Source organism: Balaenoptera ricei, chromosome 3 (assembly GCF_028023285.1).
Source record: "Balaenoptera ricei isolate mBalRic1 chromosome 3, mBalRic1.hap2, whole genome shotgun sequence".
Taxonomy (NCBI): domain Eukaryota; kingdom Metazoa; phylum Chordata; class Mammalia; order Artiodactyla; family Balaenopteridae; genus Balaenoptera; species Balaenoptera ricei.
The window spans coordinates 118,545,128-118,566,205 of record NC_082641.1 but is presented as its reverse complement, the minus strand read 5'-3'; the positions used below and the strand labels follow the sequence as shown (position 1 = coordinate 118,566,205).

At 44.4% G+C, this 21,078-nt stretch overlaps 1 protein-coding gene across 1 annotated transcript in view; it reads right to left on the bottom strand.

Annotated features, from left to right (window-relative positions):
* The window catches only part of LOC132363399 (uncharacterized), a 92,253-nt gene that overhangs the window by 5,482 nt on the left and 65,693 nt on the right, over nt 1-21,078 (bottom strand). The window lies entirely within an intron of this gene.

The following is a 21,078-nucleotide window of genomic DNA, read 5'->3' as shown; positions in this document are numbered from 1 at the left end:
GCAGATCAAATAACTTTCCATTGCCGCACTCTGGAGTCCCTAAAGACAAGCAGGAAATGCATGTGAAGTGCTGAGGCTGACTCCAGCACAAATGAAAGAGTTCAATAAATGGAATCACACATGGGCAACTATACATGGCGCAGCTCTCAGGGCTAGGACGGCAGGGTAAGGATATTGCAAATTTAGTCCAAATACCAGCAGACTGTAGGGAAAGGGAGTAGGAGAGTTTCTTTTCTCCCATAAACCCCTTTGCTACACCATGCTTCCCCTGGCAGAGCTGACACTATAGCTCTTTGGACATAGGGCTATAGATATTTTTTTCTCTGAGACTGATTTCTTTGATTCGTCTAAGATAATCAAATCTGCAATTGAGCTCAGCCAGAATCTGCCTGTTGACCTTTCAAATACAGGCCCTGCCCCTGAGAGACTGAGACAAAAGTGAGAAATGCATTTAAAAGCCTCTGACTTGGCGTCTAGGAGAACTGGGTTTCAACACCACTCTGTAGTCCTTTAGTTGCTCTCACAGAGTCCAAGATGGAAATTTTTCCGACCACAGCCAGGACTCTGTATGAGGCCTCTAGGACTGTCATCTGGAGATGCAGAGTTCAGAGATATTTTTATCTTGCAGAGTTAAAGGACCTTAATGGCCGTGCCTATAGGCGGAGGGAGCCTCTCACAGCAGGATCCCTAAGAGTTGATGAGCTTCTTTTACATGTCACTGAGCTTCTTCGGCCTTTGTTGGGAGCCTTGGTTGGGTCTGATTCAGCCTCCACTCCAAGAAGAATTCAGGTGCATCCTCCTCATATTCAGCTTCTGCAGAGCAGAACAAGATCTGGTTTCTCCAGTGCCTCCCGGATCCTTGTACCCAACCTGTTCTGGCTGATGTGTGTGCAAACATCTCTGAGGGTTCATTCAGGTGAAATAATATCTTAAGGCTGTGACAAACAACATTTACTGACCTCCTAAATCTGAGTCCCTTTAGGCCAAGAGCACTGAAGCCCTTGACCACCTTCGCTTATAAAATGCTGTGACTTTGGGGCAGAATCAAGGCGATACTCCTTGATGAGAGTATCTCATGAGAAAGATGAAAAAGGAAGATGAGGAAAAGATGAGAAAGGAAGACGCACCTTTTCTGCCCCTAACCCCAGCCCAGGGCCAGTCTCAGGTCAGTCAAGGGAATGTTTCTTCTTTCAGTGCTGTCTCCCTCCCCCCTTCCTGGGACCTCCCACAGGTCCCCTCGCCTCTGCTCCCAGGGACCCAGCTCACTGGCTCACAAAGGCAAGACTGAGACTCAGCCACGACCCAAATGAATGGATCTACTAGAGCCTAGAAGGAGGACTTCTGAGAGACATCAAGCGGCGGAGGATCAGCCCTTCCCTGACATTCAGATTACAACCCAATGGAATTTGAAAGTTTAATAGAGTATGATCATAATTATAGTAAAAGGTTTTGCCTTTTTTTTTTTTTAAATTGGCTGATTTCTCCACAGTAGGTAGGGATACATGTAAAAATATGAACAACATACACTTTTGTTTTACAAAGGCATATAGATCTGCAGCTTTAAAAACTGCCTTATGGGGGTAGCTGACCACTTCACCTAATCCAATAACCCACTTTAGGCACTTCCCTTAGACACTGCCCAGGGTCTTTTTGGCAACATTCCCTACTTTCTTCTTTCATTCTAAACTAACTCTGGCTGGAGTTTAGCCTCAGTGACTGGGAACAATTGAGCTGGAGGCTTTGCCAGTGCAGATGCCAGGGAAGGTCCTGAAGATTGTGAAGCAAATGCCAGACTTGTAAACCTACCCCCAACCCCTATTCTAATCTTCTCTGGACAATCAACTAAGGCCAGGAGAGGTTTATCTGATTTACACAGACTTCCCCTAACAGAACAACCCACAGTCATTTTGACCAACAATAGTACTTTCAGGAAAGTTCTTAGAGGGGCAAGGCTGGAGAATGTTGGAGGATTTTTAATCCTCTTCTCCTCTCCTCCTCTTGCTTTGCTCTTCTGAACTCGAGGGCTTGCCCTGGTTCTATCACTTAATGGTACATAGTCCTGGGCAATTTACATAAACGACTCTGAGCCTCAGTTGCCTCAGGCATAAAATGGAGGTGATCACCTTCCTGTCTTCATCAGGGTTATGAATTAGTTAACATTTACTCTGCCTTCCTATGTGCTAGGCACTGGGCTAAGCGGATCTGCATATGCTATATAATTTTTACTCCTCACAAGAACCATAGGAGGTAGATATTGCCAATATCCATGTCTGCTTTATAGATATGTTGGTTTTATAAATGAAGAGACTGAAGACCAATCGTCACAGGGTTACTAACTGGTGGAGTCTGGGACTCAAATCTAGGTAGTCTCACTCCAGTTACGAACGAGACCCACATCCTGAGCTGTATATGAAGGCCCTTTGAAAACCCTGAAGCATTCTACAAATGTAGCAATGGCTCTGGCTGTATCTGTTTAGTCACCATTTGGGAGACGGCGATGCAGGCAGGAGCCTCTAAGCGAGAATCAATAGAAAGAAGTGTGGCGGTGGGGGGAGGGGTGGGACTGCGGGAGGGAGCGCTCAGCTCTGGAAAATCGCAGCCCAGCCGGCAGGTTGCAGCCCCTCCCCTTCGCTCCCATTCATCCCTTTGTTACCATCTCTGGGATTCTGGTGCTGAGGTTAATAAAGAGCTTCCAGAAAACCCATCATTTTGATTAAAGCCGGGGACCATCTTGCCAGAAAGCACTCTGGAGCCTGCCTACTGCCCACTCCGCTAGGTCCGTGCAGCCAGCAAAGGCTATTAAATGATTACAGCCGTTTCCGGCCCCACCAGACAGCTCCCCTGGACTGCTTGCTCTCCGGCGCGGGCTGCTGCTTCTGCTGGTGCCTCTGGCCGCGCAGGGAAGGGTCAGGGCACGGAAGGCTGTGCAGATTCTGGGTTTGCAAGTGAACACCCAGGCTTTCTGCACAGGGACACCTCGCTTCTCCTGGACTCCTTTCCCACCCAGCCAGCCACTGCGGCCCTTCAAGCAGCTCCAATTTCATTTGAGCCTTCTGTGGCTTTGAGCAACCATTTCTTCTGTGTGTGTGTGTGTGTGTGTGTGTGTGTGTGTGTGTGTGTGTCTGTCTGTCTGTCTTTCTCTCTCTGTCTCTCCCTCTCTTTCTCTACCAGAACTTGGCAGATTGTAGAATTATACATGCTCAGACCAAAACGCAAAAAGCATCTGCCATCAAACCCACTGAAAGACCAGGATGTAAAACATATCTCGCTCCCTCCCCACCCCCTATCCCACCATCTGTAGGGTTTGTGGACTGCTTGGACAAGCTCCGCCTCCTCTCCCTCACTCGATCCTTTATGAATTGGGCAAAGTAAATCTGAGTAATTACAGCCCACAAAACACAGGAGGATGATGGCTGGAAACCCAAATCCTGTCCAGGATCAGAGACAGGGAAAGAAAGCTAAAACCACCTGGGCATTTCCCCACTGCTTCTTAGTCCTTCAATTGACAGTGGAAAGAATTTTCCATGGAAACAGGGGAACGCAAAAATATACTCCCTGTTCTCTTTAAGACTTTAGGCTCTATAATCAGAATACTAGGCTTAAATCTGGCTACATCATGTAAATTACGTGATGTTTAGCAAATTAATTATCTCTGGGCCTCAGTTTTCATGTGTAAAGGAATAATACCATCCACCTCATAGGGTTGTTACAGGATTAAGTGTAATTATCCTTAGAGAGCGCATAACACAGTGCCTAGCATAAAGTAAAAGCTCATCACATTTTACCTGTTAGTAAGATCAGAGTAGCAGAAGATTCACTTGTTTAAGGAATATCAATCGATTGCTTATTATGGGCCAGGTACTTTCTTAGGCACTTTATTAAGCACTTTGCATATACATATATTTTATATATATATATTATAAAAATATATATTTTTAAGATTTCCATTTTATAGATAAGGAAAGTGAAGGCTTGAATTACCGCAAGATTGTCTGCCCTGAATCAAACAGTGATTTGGTAATAAAGCTGAAAAATTATTCTTGTACTGACTCCTCAGCTCAATATTAGAATTATTATTATTTTTTACTTCTATTGAAGCCTTGGGGATGGGGGAGAAGACAGAGCTGAGCTGACTCACAGGCCTAGCATCCTGATCCCTGCAGTAGCTGGGAAGGGATGGTGTGTGTGTGTGTGATCAGAAGGTAGGCTTGGTGATGGGGAACTAATCCGATAGCCACTCCCCAGAGGCTGCCACTTCTGGGTGTTTCGCCCGCTTAGGGTGGGTTGAGTGAGCTGGAAGAAGACTGTGCGGCTGTTTGGTGCCTCAGGCCACAGCTGGGCTAATTTTCAGTAATCTTGGAGCGGAAGAGATAAATGCAGTGGCATATTTTTAAAGCCATAGCTCTTGCTTTGTGCCCAAAATAACTCTGCCATTTCTAGGTTGACTATAAAGACACCACGTGCTGAGAACCCAGATTCAAAAACTGGAATGGCTGGTCTCAAATCTTCCTAGCTCTCCACAGCCAGCTAAAAAAACAAAATAAAATAACATTTCTTCTTTCTGTGACCCCGTCACCTAGGAGGGCTCAGGCTGCGTGGTTTTCTCTACCTTATTTTCTCATCACTAAAGTCCTCCAGGGTCTTGGGAGGGCAATTTGTGCTTACAATGTCCCCTGCTGCTGTTATAACCTGGGGTAGCAGAATGCTTAAAATGAACGTTTGGGGGGTCACACATTTTGAGTTGAATCTCAGCCTTAGCACTTATTTGTTGTGTAACCTTGAGCAAGTCACTCAGCCTCTCAGTATTCTTTCACATGTAAAACAAAGATAACAATATCCATCTAATGGGATTGTGATCATTAAAAGGAGACAATGCTCATAAATCACACAGAATAACATTTGGCATGCAGAAGCCTAAATAGAGGATACGTATTATTACTACGCGGTAGTCCTCTAAGGAACCTGACTCCTCTAACAACTGATTCCTGGTTGCAGTACTTCCAGAAACTATTTTCCAGGGGCCCTCCTCCCATCAGGCTCTGCCCCTCCCAGGGATCATTAAAACTGGCTAGCTGTGAGTCTTCCAGCTTAGAAACAGTTGCTAGGTAGGGAGCCATTCTCCAGAGCCCTCAGAAACAGGCAGGAAGGAGGCAGCTCAGGCAAGGTGGACAGCAGCCTGGATTAGGTATCAAAAGCCTTGGGTTCAAATTGCAGCTCCACGATTCCGCTTTCCAGTCTTTTCTACCGCACTGTTTGGGTGACAGTGACTCGTAGTTTCTTTATCTGTAAAATGGATATAGTAGCTACCTCCCAGAGGCATTGTTATCCATTCAACTAAATTTATTTATTATGTACAATAAATCAGACATGGTGCTAGGAATTAGGGTATAGGGTTATGAAGAATACTTGGACAGGTACCCTGCCCTCAAAGAGTTACAGTGTAGAAAAAGACAAGTAAATGAATAAATGCAATATTGTTTTAAGGAATAAACAAGGTAGAGAAACTCTGACATCTTTATGGCATTAAACTCTCTAGAGAGAGTGTGTGCAGAGGTTAAGAGCACAAGAGCCTTGCTTCAGATCCTGGCCCCAACATTTACTAGACAGATGTGTGACCTTACTTAACCCTAGATGTCTCAGTTTCCTAAGCATTAAAATGGGTATAATAATAGACTTATCTCTGTGGGTGGTTACACAGATTAAAGGAGTTAATACATGTAAAGTGTTTAGAACAATACTTGGCTTGAGTGCACAAAACATGGTTTAAGTGCTCAATGCAGGTGAGCTATTACTGTTATTATTCACAAGTAAATTCTCTCCTTTCGGTGCTCCAGTATTCTCAACCCTGAGGGCTAAGTCCCTTGAAGATGGTGTCACTGAGTTTAAGTGACAGAGAGGTGGGGGTTAGAGGGAGTGTATAACAAGTGCAGTCAACCCCAGATAAGAGAGCTCCAATTTGATATGTTCATACCCTATAACCAATAATCCCACTTCTGAAAATTTATTCTATATAATACTAGGAGTGCAAAAGATATATGTATAAGAATGTGGGGACTTCCTGGTGGTCCAGCGGGTAAGACTCTATGCTCCCAATGCAGGGGGCCCAGGATCAATCCCTGGTCGGGGAACTAGATCCCGCATGCATGCCGCAACTAAGAAGCCCGCATGCCTCAACTAAGAGATTCCTCATGTCGCAACTAAAGATCCCGCGTGCCGCAACAAAGACCAGGCGCAGCCTAAATAAATAAATATTAAAAAAAAAAAGAATGTGTACATTGTTTAAAAAACGAATAGGGACTTCCCTGGTGGTCCAGTGGTTAAGAATCTGCCTTCCAATGCAGGGAATGTGGGGTCGATCTCTGGTCAGGGAATTAAGATCCCACATGCTGCGGGGCAACTAAACCTGCCTGTCACAATTAGAGAGCCCACATGCCACAACTACTGAGCCCGTGTGCTGCCTCTCAACTAGAGAGAGGCCCGTGTGCCACAAGGAAGAGCCTGTGCGCCACAACAAAAGATCCTGCGTGCCGCAACTAAGACCTGATGCAGCCAAATAAATATTTTTTAAAAACCATATATACCAATGGGAAACTGGATAAATAACATAATATAGACATACAACACTGTATGCCCTTATTAAAGAAGAATGAGGCAGGTCTATATGTAGTGACTTGGAAAGGTATTTGTTAAAAAATAAAAACAAGCTATATACTAATATGCATAATATTATCCCATTTTACTTTTGGAAAGCCTACATATTTTTTAATAGACATAGAAAAAACATTCATACATCAATTACATAATTAAAAATTAATTTGAAAAATATTTGGAAGACTGAACCCTGGTGTAAACTCTGGACTCTGGGTGACAGTGATGTGTCAGCATAGGTTCATCAACTGTAACAAATGCACGCTCTGGTGCTGGTTAACAACAGTGGTGGAGCCTGGGCAGGTGTGAGGACAGGAGCTTACGGGAACTCTCTGTACTTTCCACTCCATTTTGCTATGAACTGAAAACTGCTCTAAAGAAATAAAGTTTATTAATTAAAAAATATATTTGAGGGCTTCCCTGGTGGCGCAGTGGTTGAGAATCTGCCTGCCAATGCAGGGGACACGGGTTCGAGCCCTGGTCTGGGAAGATCCCACATGCCGCGGAGCAACTGGGCCCGTGAGCCACAACTACTGAGCCTGAGCGTCTGGAGCCTCTGCTCCGCAACAGGAGAGGCCGCGATAGTGAGAGGCCCACGCACCGCGATGAGGAGTGGCCCCCGCTCGCCGCAACTGGAGAAAGTCCTCACACAGAAACGAAGACCCAACACAGCCAAAAATAAACATAATAAATAAATAATAAATAAAAATTTAAAAAAATATATATATATATATATATTTGAAGCATACAGACAAAACTGTTAACGGTGGTTGCCTCACTGAAGGGGAGTGGAATGGAGGGAAACTTGAATATTTTCACGTAAATGATGCTGTATTGTTTAATATTTACATCAACAATGTAACTGCGTATTATTTTATAATACAGTACTTTAAACTTTACAGTACAAAAAATCTGGGGGATACACACTAAACTGCTGGTAGCGGATGACTGAAGTTAGGGGAGTAAGGTGCTACCCATTTTTAAAATTAATTAATTAACTTATTTATTTTGGCCGTGCCACGTGGCATGTGGGATCTTAGTTCCCTGACCAGGAATCAAACCCATGCCCCCTGCAGTGGAAGTATGGAGTCTTAGCCACTGGACCGCCAGGGAAGTCCCCTACTCATTTTATTTTAGTTTTTACAGATTTAATTTGTTATGATTTTTGTCCTTTTAGAATCAGAGACAGAGAGATTAAAAAGAATACTAGTCCAGCCTACCTGCTTAATCAGCTGCAAATTCAAAAACTAGCTCAAAAACTAGCTGAGGCAAAATGTCACTGCCCCAGGTAGCCTGCACCCAGGACCAGCTACATAATTTGCAGGGTCCACTGCAAAATGAAAATGGGGGGCCCCTTGTTAAAAAAATGATTAAGAACTTCAAGGCAGCGAAAGCATAGTATTAAACCAAACAAGGCATTTTCCAAGTGCCGGGCCCCACGCAGCAGCCTTGCCTGGACCCCAGAGCCCACCGCTGGGCTCCTCCTTCAGTACCGCAACCTGACCGTGACTCTTCACAGTGGTCTCACCCTGCCTGTCCCACCTGAAACTGGGCGAGGCATCACCATGTCACTCAGTGAGAACACTGCGTCTGGTTTTCGTTAGGTTTTCACATTTTCTCTTCTCTTTCTTCTTCTCTTCTCCCCACCCCATACTTTGTCACAATCTGCTCTTCTTAAGATTTAGCAGCAATCCCAGGCTCTCTGTTGCTGTGTCACTTTGTGGCCTTGAGCAACCATTTCTAGACAAACCGTGATACCTCTGCATTGAGGGTGTAAAACGGAGGTGCTGTCAGAACACTGCAGGGAGGAGGGCAGGAGAATGAGTGTCGTCGGGGAGAACCCTCTCCACCACCACCATCCCCCGACTCTGTGCACCCTAAGACCATTCCATTTCATCTAGCAAAGACGTTGTGAATCCTATTTACTGTGTGCCAGGTATTGTGCTAAGTGCCAGGTGTATTAAACTGAGAAAATGGTAACACTTTTGAGTGCTTACCATGAGCTAAGCACCGTGCTAAGCATTTCACAGGCATCATCTCACTTAATCCTTACAGCAGCCTCCAGTCTTTCCTTTTTTTCACATTAATAAATCTGAGGCACAATGATGAAGTTGTACCACAGGGAGCCGAGGCACTGTGCAATGCCATGCTACCTCCCTTAAAAAGCTAACACAGGCAAAATTTAAACAAGCCTTCCCTTCACGCTCCACATTTTCTTAGACACCAACAAACCAAGTCCAGCAGAGTTACCTAAGAACATTTCCAAGGCCACGCCTTTTTACAAAAATGCTGCATTCATCACCCTCTTGGTCCCACATTTCTAGACACTCAAAGTTTCTAATCCCTGATTTAGGTGGAAGAAAACAGTAAGTTGATAGCTCATGAATTTGTCTTGACACATTACAGGATGATTTGTGCAGATTCAGTGGAGCTAAGGAGGCTCAATAGAGGCTCAATAGAGGCTCCTTTCTTAAAAACAAACCAACCAACCTGGTGGCTCTCCACTGCCAGCAACTGAATGGAAGTTCTAATTCTTTAGCAGGATTGTTGAAGCTCAACAAAATCGGACTCCAGTCTACCTTTCTGATCTCATTTCCCAACAGTCCTCCACCCTACCCCGCCCATCAAATGCACTCATTCTGTTCACCCAGATTATGCCTTCTGGGTTTAAGGCTCACACACGCGCATGTATTGTTCCCTTTGTCTGGAACTCTCTTTCTTCCCACATTCTACGTACCATCCTTCAATACCCAGTATTGAATGTCACATACTCTTTGATCTGGTCCCCTAAATTCCCAATTCCATCTTCTGGGCTCCCACAATATCTAACATTCATGGTTGCTGAGGGAGGGTTTGGGCCCTGTGAAAACAATTAAGAGGTCCTTATCAGGAAAGATGAACCAGCTGACCATATTTACATGGGGTTTGTATGGATTACAACATAGATAGACTCTGGGTCCCATTCTGGACCGACAGGCCCTGGTGGTTTGTCCCAGCTTCCTTATTGGACCTGCCTATACATGGCACTATTACGGTCCTGACACTGTAATATTTCCATCTTATTTCTTTACATTTCTGTCTCCCCCACTAGATGATGAGGACAGGACTGTGTTATATTTAGTATTGTATTCACATCACCTAGAACAAAGACTGGCTATAAGTAGGTACTTAACAAATGTTTGTTTAATGACTATAGGAAGTTCCAACCAAATTCTACACTGAAGCCAAGCCAAGGAGAGTACCCTTGGACAGGATAGTCTAATACTTTATGTGTGTGTGTGTGTGTGTATGTGTGTGTGTGTGTGTGTGTGTGTGTGCGTGAGAGAGAGAGGGAGGGAGGGAGGAAGAGAGAGGATATGAATCAATGAATGAATGAATGAATGGGTATTTTAAAAGAGAATGCTTCTAGTGGTGGTGGTTAATGGTAAAGTTCTAGGGACCTGCCTGTTAGGTGAGTTTTGTGAGGATCTTCCTAGTGCCCTTCAAATCACAACCATTTAGAAAGCTAGTATCTTGGAGGCAAGGTTGTGACCCTGAGTGAGAAAAGACCAAGGAAAGTAATTTATATCTCTAAGTGCCCAGAATTAGAGACAGCACACTGAAAAGCTCATCTTCCCTACAGAAATTTCCCCAAGGCAGATATTTAGAATCAATTTATACTTGGTCCAACAGAGGGAAATTGACATGACACTGATCATTGACTAAACACAACCCCACTGGCTGCAGATTGAGGGACAGCAGTCGAATCGACATCTTAGTGACACAAGGAGCCTCTAGGGGATGCTGGCCTCCAAGGAGAACCTTCCATGGGTCTCATGGCTAGTCACTGTCAGAGGCAAGAGGGTGATTTAGTCTCCAGTCAGAGCTGCTGAGGGTGCTGAGATGCTCCAGGCTTTGGAAGTGTTTAGCCTGTTAGGATCTCAAGGAGGTAGCTAGTGTGAGAATAGGTTTGTTATGCAAATGCTCCTAAAAAACAAACAAACAAATCCTGAATGCATGTGTATCCATAGAATTGGCCTACAACCACCCTGCCCCTGACACAGGAGGCATCCCTGAGGAAAAGTGAGATTTAGAAATAGTGACTGACTTTTCTGCTAGCTACCATGCCCTTTATTCATTTATTTATTTTAATTTAAATTAAAAAAAAATTTTTTTTGGCTGCGCCACGCGGCATATAAGATCTTAGTTCCACGACCAGGGATCAAACCCGCCCCCCCTGCATTTGAAGCGTGGAGTCCTAACCACTGGACTGCCAGGGAATTCCCTGGATTGCGTTTCCCGATTGCGCCAAATTAGCATCAACAGTTACTGTTCTTTCATGACATACCTCTTACCTAATTAATTCTTTTTCTCTGCTCTAGCTCAGCCAATCGAACCAGGACAGTTCCCCTTCCTCACTAAGGGAGAGGTCTGCCATTCTTGATTTTCTTCCCTTGCATTTGGGAGCTAGAGGCCCTGTGGTATTCTCCAGAACTTCTTTACCAATAATAAGCCTGATTCTGAACTTTGATTTCCTCAGGTGGCCCCATGCATCGATTGCTAATTAGCTAAGATCTGGAGAGAAAGGGGGTGATGAATAGTCTCCAGCAAACTTCTGGCAATTAATACCTTTTAAAAGGCTTTTAAAGTCTAGTCCACACTGACTACACCCTCTTCAGGGTCCTAATATGCACCTTATTTTACCTTCATCTCTACTGAAATTTACAGACAGACACACACAGCCACTGCTGCCTGCACATAAATGACCCTGAGGTAGGCAGGATAATGGTGCCCCAGAGATTCCCACATCCTAACTCCTGAAACCTGTGAATATGTTATGTTACATGGTAAAAAAGACTTTGCAGATGTGATTAAATTAAGGATCTTGTGCTAGAGTGATAATCCTGGATTATCTAGGTGGGCCCAATGTAATCGCAAGGGTCCTTACTAGGGAAAGAGGGAGGCAGGGGAGTCAGAGTGAGATTTGCAGATGCTATGTAGCTGGCTTTGAAGATGGAGCAAGGAGCCACTGAGCCCAGAAATGAAGGTAGCCTGAGAGCTGGAAAAGACAAGGAAAAAGGTCCTCCCCTAGAGCCTGCAGAAGGAATGCAGCCCTTCCAACACACTGATTTTTTTTTTTTTTTTTTTGGCTGCTTTTTGGGTGGGTCTTCGTTGCTGCACGCGGGCTTTCTCTAGTTGCAGTGAGCGGGGGCTACTCTTCGTTGTGGTGCGCAGGCTTCTCATTGCAGTGGCTTCTCTTGTAGCAGAGCTCGGGCTCTAGGCACGCGGGCCTCAGCAGTTGTGCCTCACGGGCTCTAGAGTGCAGGCTCAGTAGTTGTGGTGCACGGGCTTAGTTGCTCCGCGGCATGTGGGATTTTCCTGGACCAGGGCTCGAACCCGTGTCCCCTGCATTGGCAGGTGGATTCTTAACCACTGAGCCACCAGGGAAGCCCCAACATGCTGATTGTTAACCCAGCAAAACCCATTTTGGACTTCTGGTTTCCAGAACTATAAGGTAATAAATTTGTATTGTTTTAAATCACCCAGTTTGTGGTCATTCGTTATGGCAGCCCTAGAAACTAATACAGATTTTGGTATCTGGAAGTGGGGTGTTGCTGTTACAAATAAGTAAAAATGTAAAAGTGGCTTTGGCATTGGGCAGTGGGCAGAGATTGGAGGACTTTGAGGAGCATGGAGAAATTGCCTGGATTACCTTGAAAAGACTGTTAGTAGAAATATGGATATTAATGACTCTGCCAGAGAGGACTCAGAAGTGAGGAGTATGGTAGAGAAAACATATATTGTCTTGGGGAATACCTAACTTGTCATGAACAGACTGTTGTAGAAATATGGACATTAAAGGTGCTGCCAGGGAGGGCTCAGATGGAAATGAGGAACATATTATTAGAAACTGAAGGAAAGTGGATCCTTGTTACATAGTGGCAGGAACCTACCTACATTTTAGCAGCAGTAAAACCCATTTTGTACTTCTGACCTCTCGAACTGTAAGATAATATATCTGTATTGCTTTAAGTCACAAAGTTTGTGGAAACTGATTACAGCAGGAATGGGAAAGTACTATAGACCCCTACAGTCGGCCTGGAACTCAGACAGTGAACAGTCTTCTCCTAGTTACCCAACTATTCGCTTCACCTGGCAAGTGGGACAAAGTAACAGTAGTGTGTTATTTAAATGCATAGGGTTCAGCAGCAGGCAGACATGGGTTCAGATATTGCCTCAGCCATTGCTATTCCCTGATGAGTTCAACAAATATTTTTAAGCACCATCATGTACTAGACAGCTGCCTTGACACTGGGAATATAAAAGTGAGCAAAAAACACCTACTAGATGTGAGGAAGGATGACTGTAAGGAAGTCATTTAATTCCTGTGAGCCTCAATTTTCCTAATCTAGAACGTGGGAATAATAATCACTTCTCTCTTGTTTAAAGACGCAATGCATGTAAAGTCCTTATCACAGTTCTCCATAAATAACAGCTATTATACAGTCTTCCTTTCTCTTGTTCTAAAATGCTATTTCTACAACCCAGGCAGGCAACAGCACAGGATTCAAAAACTTTGAAACTTCAACGACAAAGAGCCTCCAACTGACACACACACCTCCCTACTAATAGGCATTAGCTGAGAGAAGGGAACTTCTGCTAACTTCTAATATTCCTTGCTCATCATCACACACAGAGCCAGCCTCACAGGCTCAAGGGCAGCCACCTCAGGGCTGTTTACACATCTGGTGATGCCTTTCTCCCCCCAGAACTCTGACATGGAGCTTGGTGTGCATCTAACGTAAGTCATTTACACTGGCTGAAGCTTCTAGCTTTGTCACAGACCTTTGGGTGACACCAGGTGACTATGGAAACAGACATATGACATATGTGTGCTTGGGTAAGACAGTATCTACGATGCAGAGTCAAAGAAAATAAGAGAGGTGACTTGGGGAATGTCACCTCACTACTCAGCTTGGCCCACGATGTCACCTAGAGCAACAGCTCTGGACACGGGATTGGGCCAATGTTGGAAGTAAACCCAAGCTGGCAGGCTTTCTTGGACCATCAACAACAAACTTGTTTGTTCAGACTTTCTGTACGGGACAGGCTTTCCTTCTTTTTAAAGTTGGTTTGGTTGTTTTTCACATGCAATCGCAGCTATAATCTGGAGGCTTAGGGTACTCTGCTTGGGATTCAGCAGCCCAGGGCCACGACTCTAGCAACAATAAACTTCTCATCATTCCTATTGTCTTGTGGATCCAAATTTGGTTCCTGAAAGTTACCTTTTCTCACCCTAACCTTCTGTAGTTAACCTCTTGGGTCTGACTTCTACAAAGCTCTCCATTTCCTATTTTAATACTATGCATGTTATTTCCTTTGGTACTGCCATCCTCAGGACTGCCTTCTCCCATCCTTCACCTAGCCCGCTGCCTTGGAGTTAGACCTTTCCAGGCAGCGTACTGCTGAGGAAGCTCCCGGTCTCACTGAGATGAGAGTGGAACAGCATCCATCTCTGCTCCCTGTCCTTTCTATAACTGTGGGTAACAAGCTCCAAGCACTGAGGCAGAGAGAGGCTTCTCTCCAACCCACAGGCTCATTTCCAGGCCTCCTGGCGCTGAGCTCTCTTATGACCCTCCCCTCGAGGCCCCTAGTCTCCAGCCAGTGCTTGACCTGAATATGTTTCTCCAGGTTAGGCAATGACCTTCTCAACTGCAAAGGTGACTGCCTCTGAGAAAAAGAACTTTTCAAGTTCTTTTGGAATCTGGACTGAGTTGCTCTGAAAATATCTGTCATTAAAGATCCTTGCTGTTGCTGGGGACCAGCTCTCATTTCTAGTTTACTAGAATCAGTGAGGCTGAGGGCAACGCCTGCTGGAGCTGCAAAGCTTAAAGGCATTACAAGTTATCACTACCCCTCTGCCCTCAACCCAGGCCGTAAATAGGTCTTTCTAGTCCAAGCACCTCCCAGGGAGGTGCTCCAAGCCCACCAATTCTATACAATCCAAGCACTCTTTCCCACAGAATGAACTGCTGACTCTCACCCGCCACTTCCACTTCCCCACAAAGCTCTCAAACACACAGGTGGCCTGTCGTCTTTGAGCCAAGTCAGGTAGCAGAGTTGGTGACACACACACACACCCCCCTTCCTTGGTCCTTGAGACCCTAGGATCTCCCCAACAGAAACTTGAATTTCCCTTTCGATAAGGGGCTTAAAAATTCAGCTACAAAAGACGGTGTGTAGAGAAAGCTAGAAGGCAGGGTTATTCAGAAACTCTCCTGTCCCAAGCAACACTCAAACAAAAGAAGGATGAAGTGTATTATTTTCCTAAGACATATGCAAAAGTTGTTTCTCATGATGAAGTTTGCAGGGGCCAGACTGTACTGCTCCAGTGGCTCATTAGATGGACCAATGATAACCAGAGGGACTGTAATGAGTGTCCATTTCCTGACCCTGCATCAGCTGCTTCTCTGCCTCTGCGGGATTTGAAGGGAACTGCAGCCTAAGAGAACGGTTCCTGCCCCTCCTCTCTCCTCACTGCACTCTCCTCTCCAAAATGTATGCCCAGGAGCACACGTCTGAGCGCTCAAGGGATTCGCTTTTCAGGAGGCACATGATCTGTTGCGGGTCTCTGACACAGAAGAAATTCTTTTACTGTGTATCACGGCCCCAACCCTGACTGTATCCTGCCCAGGGCTACCAAACCTGGAAGAATGGGTGTAGGAAAAATGAGAGAGGTTCAGGGAATACAGGGTGGAGGGAAGGAAATATCTCAGAATCTATTTATTCAACAGAAACTTTTGATTTCAGGAAAAGCAGGAATTCTTCATTCTAGTTTTTTATTTACATGACCATTAAAAATAGAGGTGCAGAGTGTTCTCCTAAGAAGGAGTTGAAGAAAGTCACGGATGGAGCCAGCAGAGACTTAAACTTCCCAGCTTCTCCTGGGTAGAGGATTCTAATTCCCCTTCTCACACCACCTCACTCCCTCCCTCCAGGCCAGGTCAGAACACACAAGATGAGCTACATAGAGAACTCCAACAGACATGATGAGCTCCACAACCCCGGAAAGTAAAAGTGTATCTTACACAAGGACTTACTTTCCTCGGCTACTAGACACGACTAAGGCAAGCTGGCACTCCTGGGCTGTGAGATGCGAGGTGACAGTGGAGGATACTGACGGGAGGGAGCTGCTCCACCCACATAGATCGCAGATCTTATTTTTTTTTCCCTGATAAAGATATGCTCACATCTCCCAGGACTATCGTTGCCATGACAACAGCAGAAGTTGAGGGTGAGCAGGTTAGTGGAACAGCATGCTTTCTAAATTCTCAAACAAGGCCTGAGGCTGCAGTCACTCATGATGTGGAAAAATTCATGTTGACGGTACTCCTATATGGATTCCCCCAAATTTAAGGATCATGGCTTCTTTCTGGGGGAGAATCAGAGACGGAGGTCTCCACGGAGCCCCTCCGTGGGGAGGTGATTTTGTCAGGGAGGTAGGAATCCCTAAGACAAATAAGAGCATGAATCTCCCTATAAAACTAGGGCACATAAACTGTCCGTTTTCCACAGAGTAAAGAGATGCAGCAAACCAGGGCAAAAACAATCCCCCAAGGACACAAAAAGGCGCTTTTTAAAAAATCTGCTCTGTAATAAAGCCTTCCCACAGAGACTACTCAGAACAACTCAGACCTAAATTCTGAAGTTGAAGGATAGACTCATACCTTGAAAAATCATAAAAATAACTACCATTTACTAAACAGTGTTCTCCAGGCTGTGTGTATTATCTCATTTAATTCTTGCCAACAACCCTGTAAGGTAGACGCTACTACTATCTCCATTTTACAGAGAAAGAAACTGGGACTCAGAAAAGTTATGTAATGGTCCCAGGAACATACAATTGCTGAGTGGCAAGCTAGAATTCAAATGAGGTTTACTCTGACCCAGAGCCTAAGCTCTTGCGTATCATCTCTCTGATATGGGGAAAGGCTTCCTGCTTCCTGTAAGAATCATAAACAGATGGCTTCCCTGCATGGTTTCTGAGCCTTCAAAGGTATCAGACAATCTCAGGAATATTTACTCTCAACTCTATAACCTTAGGGTTCATCAGGATCACTTGGAGGGCTCCTTAAAACACAGATGGCCGGGCCCCAGCCCGAGAATTTCAGATTTGATAGGTATTGTCAGTGTGGCTCTGGGCACCATACCTTGAGAACCCCTGTGTAGTCACTCTAAACTAAGCTTCTCTATACAGATGAACCTGTTTGCAAGGCAGAAATAGAGACACAGACATAGAAAACAAACGTATGGACACCCAGGGGGGAAATTGGGGGTGGGCTGAATTGGGAGATTGGGACTGACATATATACACTAACTAATATGTATAAAATGGATAACTAATGAGAACCTGCTGTATGGCACAGGGAACTCTACTTCACTGTACAGTAGAAACTAACACAACATTGTAAAACAACTATACCCCCATAAAAAAAGAGACAGAGATAATGCAGGCAACAACACAGAAGAATGAAAGCCCCCCCAAAAAAATAAAATAAAAAATAAACTAAGCTTCTCTAAGGAAACCTCATGGCCTTAGTTGCCTCACCTACCTAACTAACCTTTCACACTTCAGCCCCAGATCCTCTGGGGTGTTCCTTGAAAAGCTATAATGTTATCTTTGGCAGTGCTGTGCATTTCGGAATTCCTCCACTGATGATTCTTTGGCTGAGCTCTGAGCTCTTTTGAATTCTGAGATCTTTTGAAAATAGCGAATATCTCCCACTCCAAAATTAATTTACTATTGCCTTAGGTAAGTCCTGAGATCCCATGAAATGTAGAAAGAGGAGCCTGGAAGGACCAGTGCAAGATAGCAAAGCAGCCAGGGGCCCTGAAGCCAGACTAGCTCTCTTGAAGGCAGGGACAGTCTTTTTATAATCTCTTGGGATTCTCTCTAGGAACTGTCACAAGAGGGCACTCATTAAACCCTGTTCAGAGCTTGACACTGAGAACGTTAAAAGAGTTGTAAGCACGAATGACTGGCCCTTTAACGCCCTCAGCCCCCCAACACACCCCTCCATCTGAAGGATAACTGTGTGCTGTGCTCTCCCTACTCAGCTCCTTTTCTTTCCCTGTTCAGTCTCACTGAGCTGCCAAAGAAATAAGAAGCCTGTGGTCCAGGTCTGCTCACACAGAGGCAAGGCTGGAGAAAGTGGCCAACAATTGGGATTAACAGATTTAATGCCCGACTTGTTTATCCTGCAGGAAACATCACCTGGTGATGTCACCATTGATCCCTTCAGAGCGTGGCATCTTAGCCTAGGTTTCTGTGGACTGTGAAAATGAATGAGCAGTTTGGGGACAAAGCCAAATAATTCATCAGTGGGGAAAAACAACTACAAAGAACACATGTGAGGGAGGATCGGTCACAGCAGGCCTCTCTCTATTCCCATGGCTGCCACTGTTGCAGGTGTTGGTGTCAGAAGGTGTTGGTTCCTGAGAAGGTCTCAGACACAAGTGAAAGGAGACTCAGGCGCCACTAGGAAGCCTATTGGAGGCAACTGCACTTTCGTCATGAAACACTAAGGGCAACAGAATCTGTGAAAGGCAGGCTCTACTTGGGAATGAAAGCAACCAAGTTTTTTTCCTTTTTCTCAGGCAGAACTGATAAATTCTCCTCATGCCATCTCCAGGAGGGCGGCTGGGGGTGACGGGACTGTACAGATGTCAGGATGATCCGGACAACCTTAGAGGGTCTGTATCTGGGTTCAGAAATGAGAACTACTGAATTCTGGCTAAGATGCTACCAGCTAAGGCCACAACACAGACTGCATGAAACAAAAGTATACCAGAAAAAAAGGAATAAAAAGATTAGACATTTGGGACTTCCCTGGTGGTCCGGTGGTTAAGAATCCACCTTCCAATGCAGGGGACGCAGGTTTGATCCCTGGTTGGGGAACTAAGATCCCACATGCTGCGGGGCAACTGAGCCCTCACACCGTAACTACTGAGCCCGCACACCACAACTATTGAGCCCATGCACTCTAGAGCCCACGCGCCACAACTAGAGAGCCCGCAAGCTGCAACTACTGAGCCTGCGTGCTCTGGAGCCCGTGTGCCACAACTAGAGAGCCTGTGTGCTGCAACTACTGAGCCCATGTGCTCTGGAGCCTGAGCGCCACAACTAGAGAGAAGCTTGTGTGCCACAATGAAGAGCCCGCACATCGCAACGAAAAATTCCACACGCCGCAACTAAGACCTGATGCAGCCAAATAAATAATTAAAAAAAAAAAGATTAGACATTTATTAATACTATATGTCAAGCACTATATTCAGCTCTTTCTTCTTTAGTTATCATGGCAACTAGATAAGATAGGTGTTATAATTATACCCAATTTACAGATGGGGTAATTAAGAAAACATGAATTTAAGCAATTTGCTTATGCTCACCCAGCAAGTAAGTTTGAAATTGCAATTCAGTTCAGATTTGACTCTAAACCATAATCTTCACCTTTATGCCATATTCCCTCCAAACATTGCAGAACATATTTTGAGTCCTAAAACTCTAAAGTACCAAAAGGACAGAGCAGAACACAGAGGAGCATCTCTCTAATGTCCTATCACTGGTGCAGAGGTATGCTGAAAAGTATGGTTAGGTCACCCGTAGAGTAATTGGAAGATATAAGCTCTGTCCAGCTCAGTCCATGAAAACTGTGACTCATGACTCAACAGCCAGGCACAGTACTGGAGAGAAGGGATTATACAAGAGGAGTTAGGACATTTGGGAAGTGGAGCCATGGCAACTCATTCCCTCTCTTCTGTCAAGAAGATGGGTTCCTCCCTCCTACACTGTTGGTGGGAATGTAAATTGGTGCAGCCACTATGGAAAATAGCATGGTGGTTCCTCAAAAAAACTAAAAATACAGTCGCCATATGATCCAGCAATCCCGCTCCTGGGCATATATCCGAACAAAACTATAATTCGAAAAGATACATGCACCCCTATGTTCATAGCAGCACTGTTTACAATAGCCAAGACATGGAAGCAACCTAAATGTCCATTGACAGATGAATGGATAAAGAAGATGTGGTAAATATATACAATGGAATATTACTCAGCCATAATAATGCCACTTGCAGCAACATGGATGAACCTAGAAATTACCATACTAAGTGAAGTAAGTCAGAAAGAGAAAGACAAATATCATATGATATCACTTATGTGTGGAATCTAAAATGCAACACAAATGAACTCATCCATGAAACAGATATAGACTCACAGACAAAGAGAACAGACCTGTGGTTGCCAAGGGGGGAGTGGGAGTTGGGGAGGGAAGGATTGGATGTTTGGGATTAGCAGATACAAACTATTATATAGAGAATGGATACACAACAAGGTCCTACTGTGTAGCACAGGGAACTATATTCAATGTCCTGTGATAAACCATAATGGAAAAGAATATAAAAAAGAATGGGTGTATATATGTATATATATACACACATATATCTGAATCACTTTGCTGTACAGCAAAAACTAACACAACATTGTAAATCAATTATACTTCAATAAAATAAATATTTTTTAAAAGATGTGTTCTTAACATTCTTTTGAATTTGAAGGAGAATCCTGAGCCAGATGCAGATAAAAATAATCAGTAAACAGTTCCTACTTCCCACTGGCCTAGGAATATACACCAACCAGCATCACTGATGAAAGGGAGAATGTATTCAGAGTTAGTTCTGGGCTCATCAGCCTGACCTACAAAGTCTCTATGAGAACAAGAAAAAACCCTGAAATGGAGGCAGGGTAGGAGGGCATGATTTCATGGGGCTGCTTGGATTGAGCAGTTCTCACCTTTCAGATGCCTCCCATCCTGCAGCACTTGGTAGTCTAAAACCACTTCCTCCGCCATCGCTTCTTCACACCATCACTGGCATTAGGGTTGCAGATTTGTCAATGAACTATTTTATGTTTTTCCCCTTCCCATCTGGCAATATTAGCTCTCTAATGAATTGCTTTAACTTGGGCATTTGTTTTTTTTTTTAACAAATGTGACTTTTAGTTGAATTATACAACATTCATAAATAGCAAATGCTGGCTGATTAGAATCAACGAAAACCCTTAGAGCTGCCAGAGAAAATGGGCCCTTAGCTGCACATGTTACTTGCATAGCCTAATCATTTGAAAGGCACCAGCTTATTTTTGGAAAGAACTTTTTATACATATGCTTATGTAATCTGTTATGTATGTATATATGTATGCATTTGGATTTGGGTGGATTCTTGCAAGCCAGCCATGCTATGAATATAAGAGCTAGATACACTTGGATTTGGAACTAGACACACTTGGGTTTGAATCCTACCTCTGCCACTTACAAACTATGTGAACTTGGGTATGTTTCTTAATCTCTCTGTGTCTCTAGCTCCTCACATGTAAAATAGAGATAATAA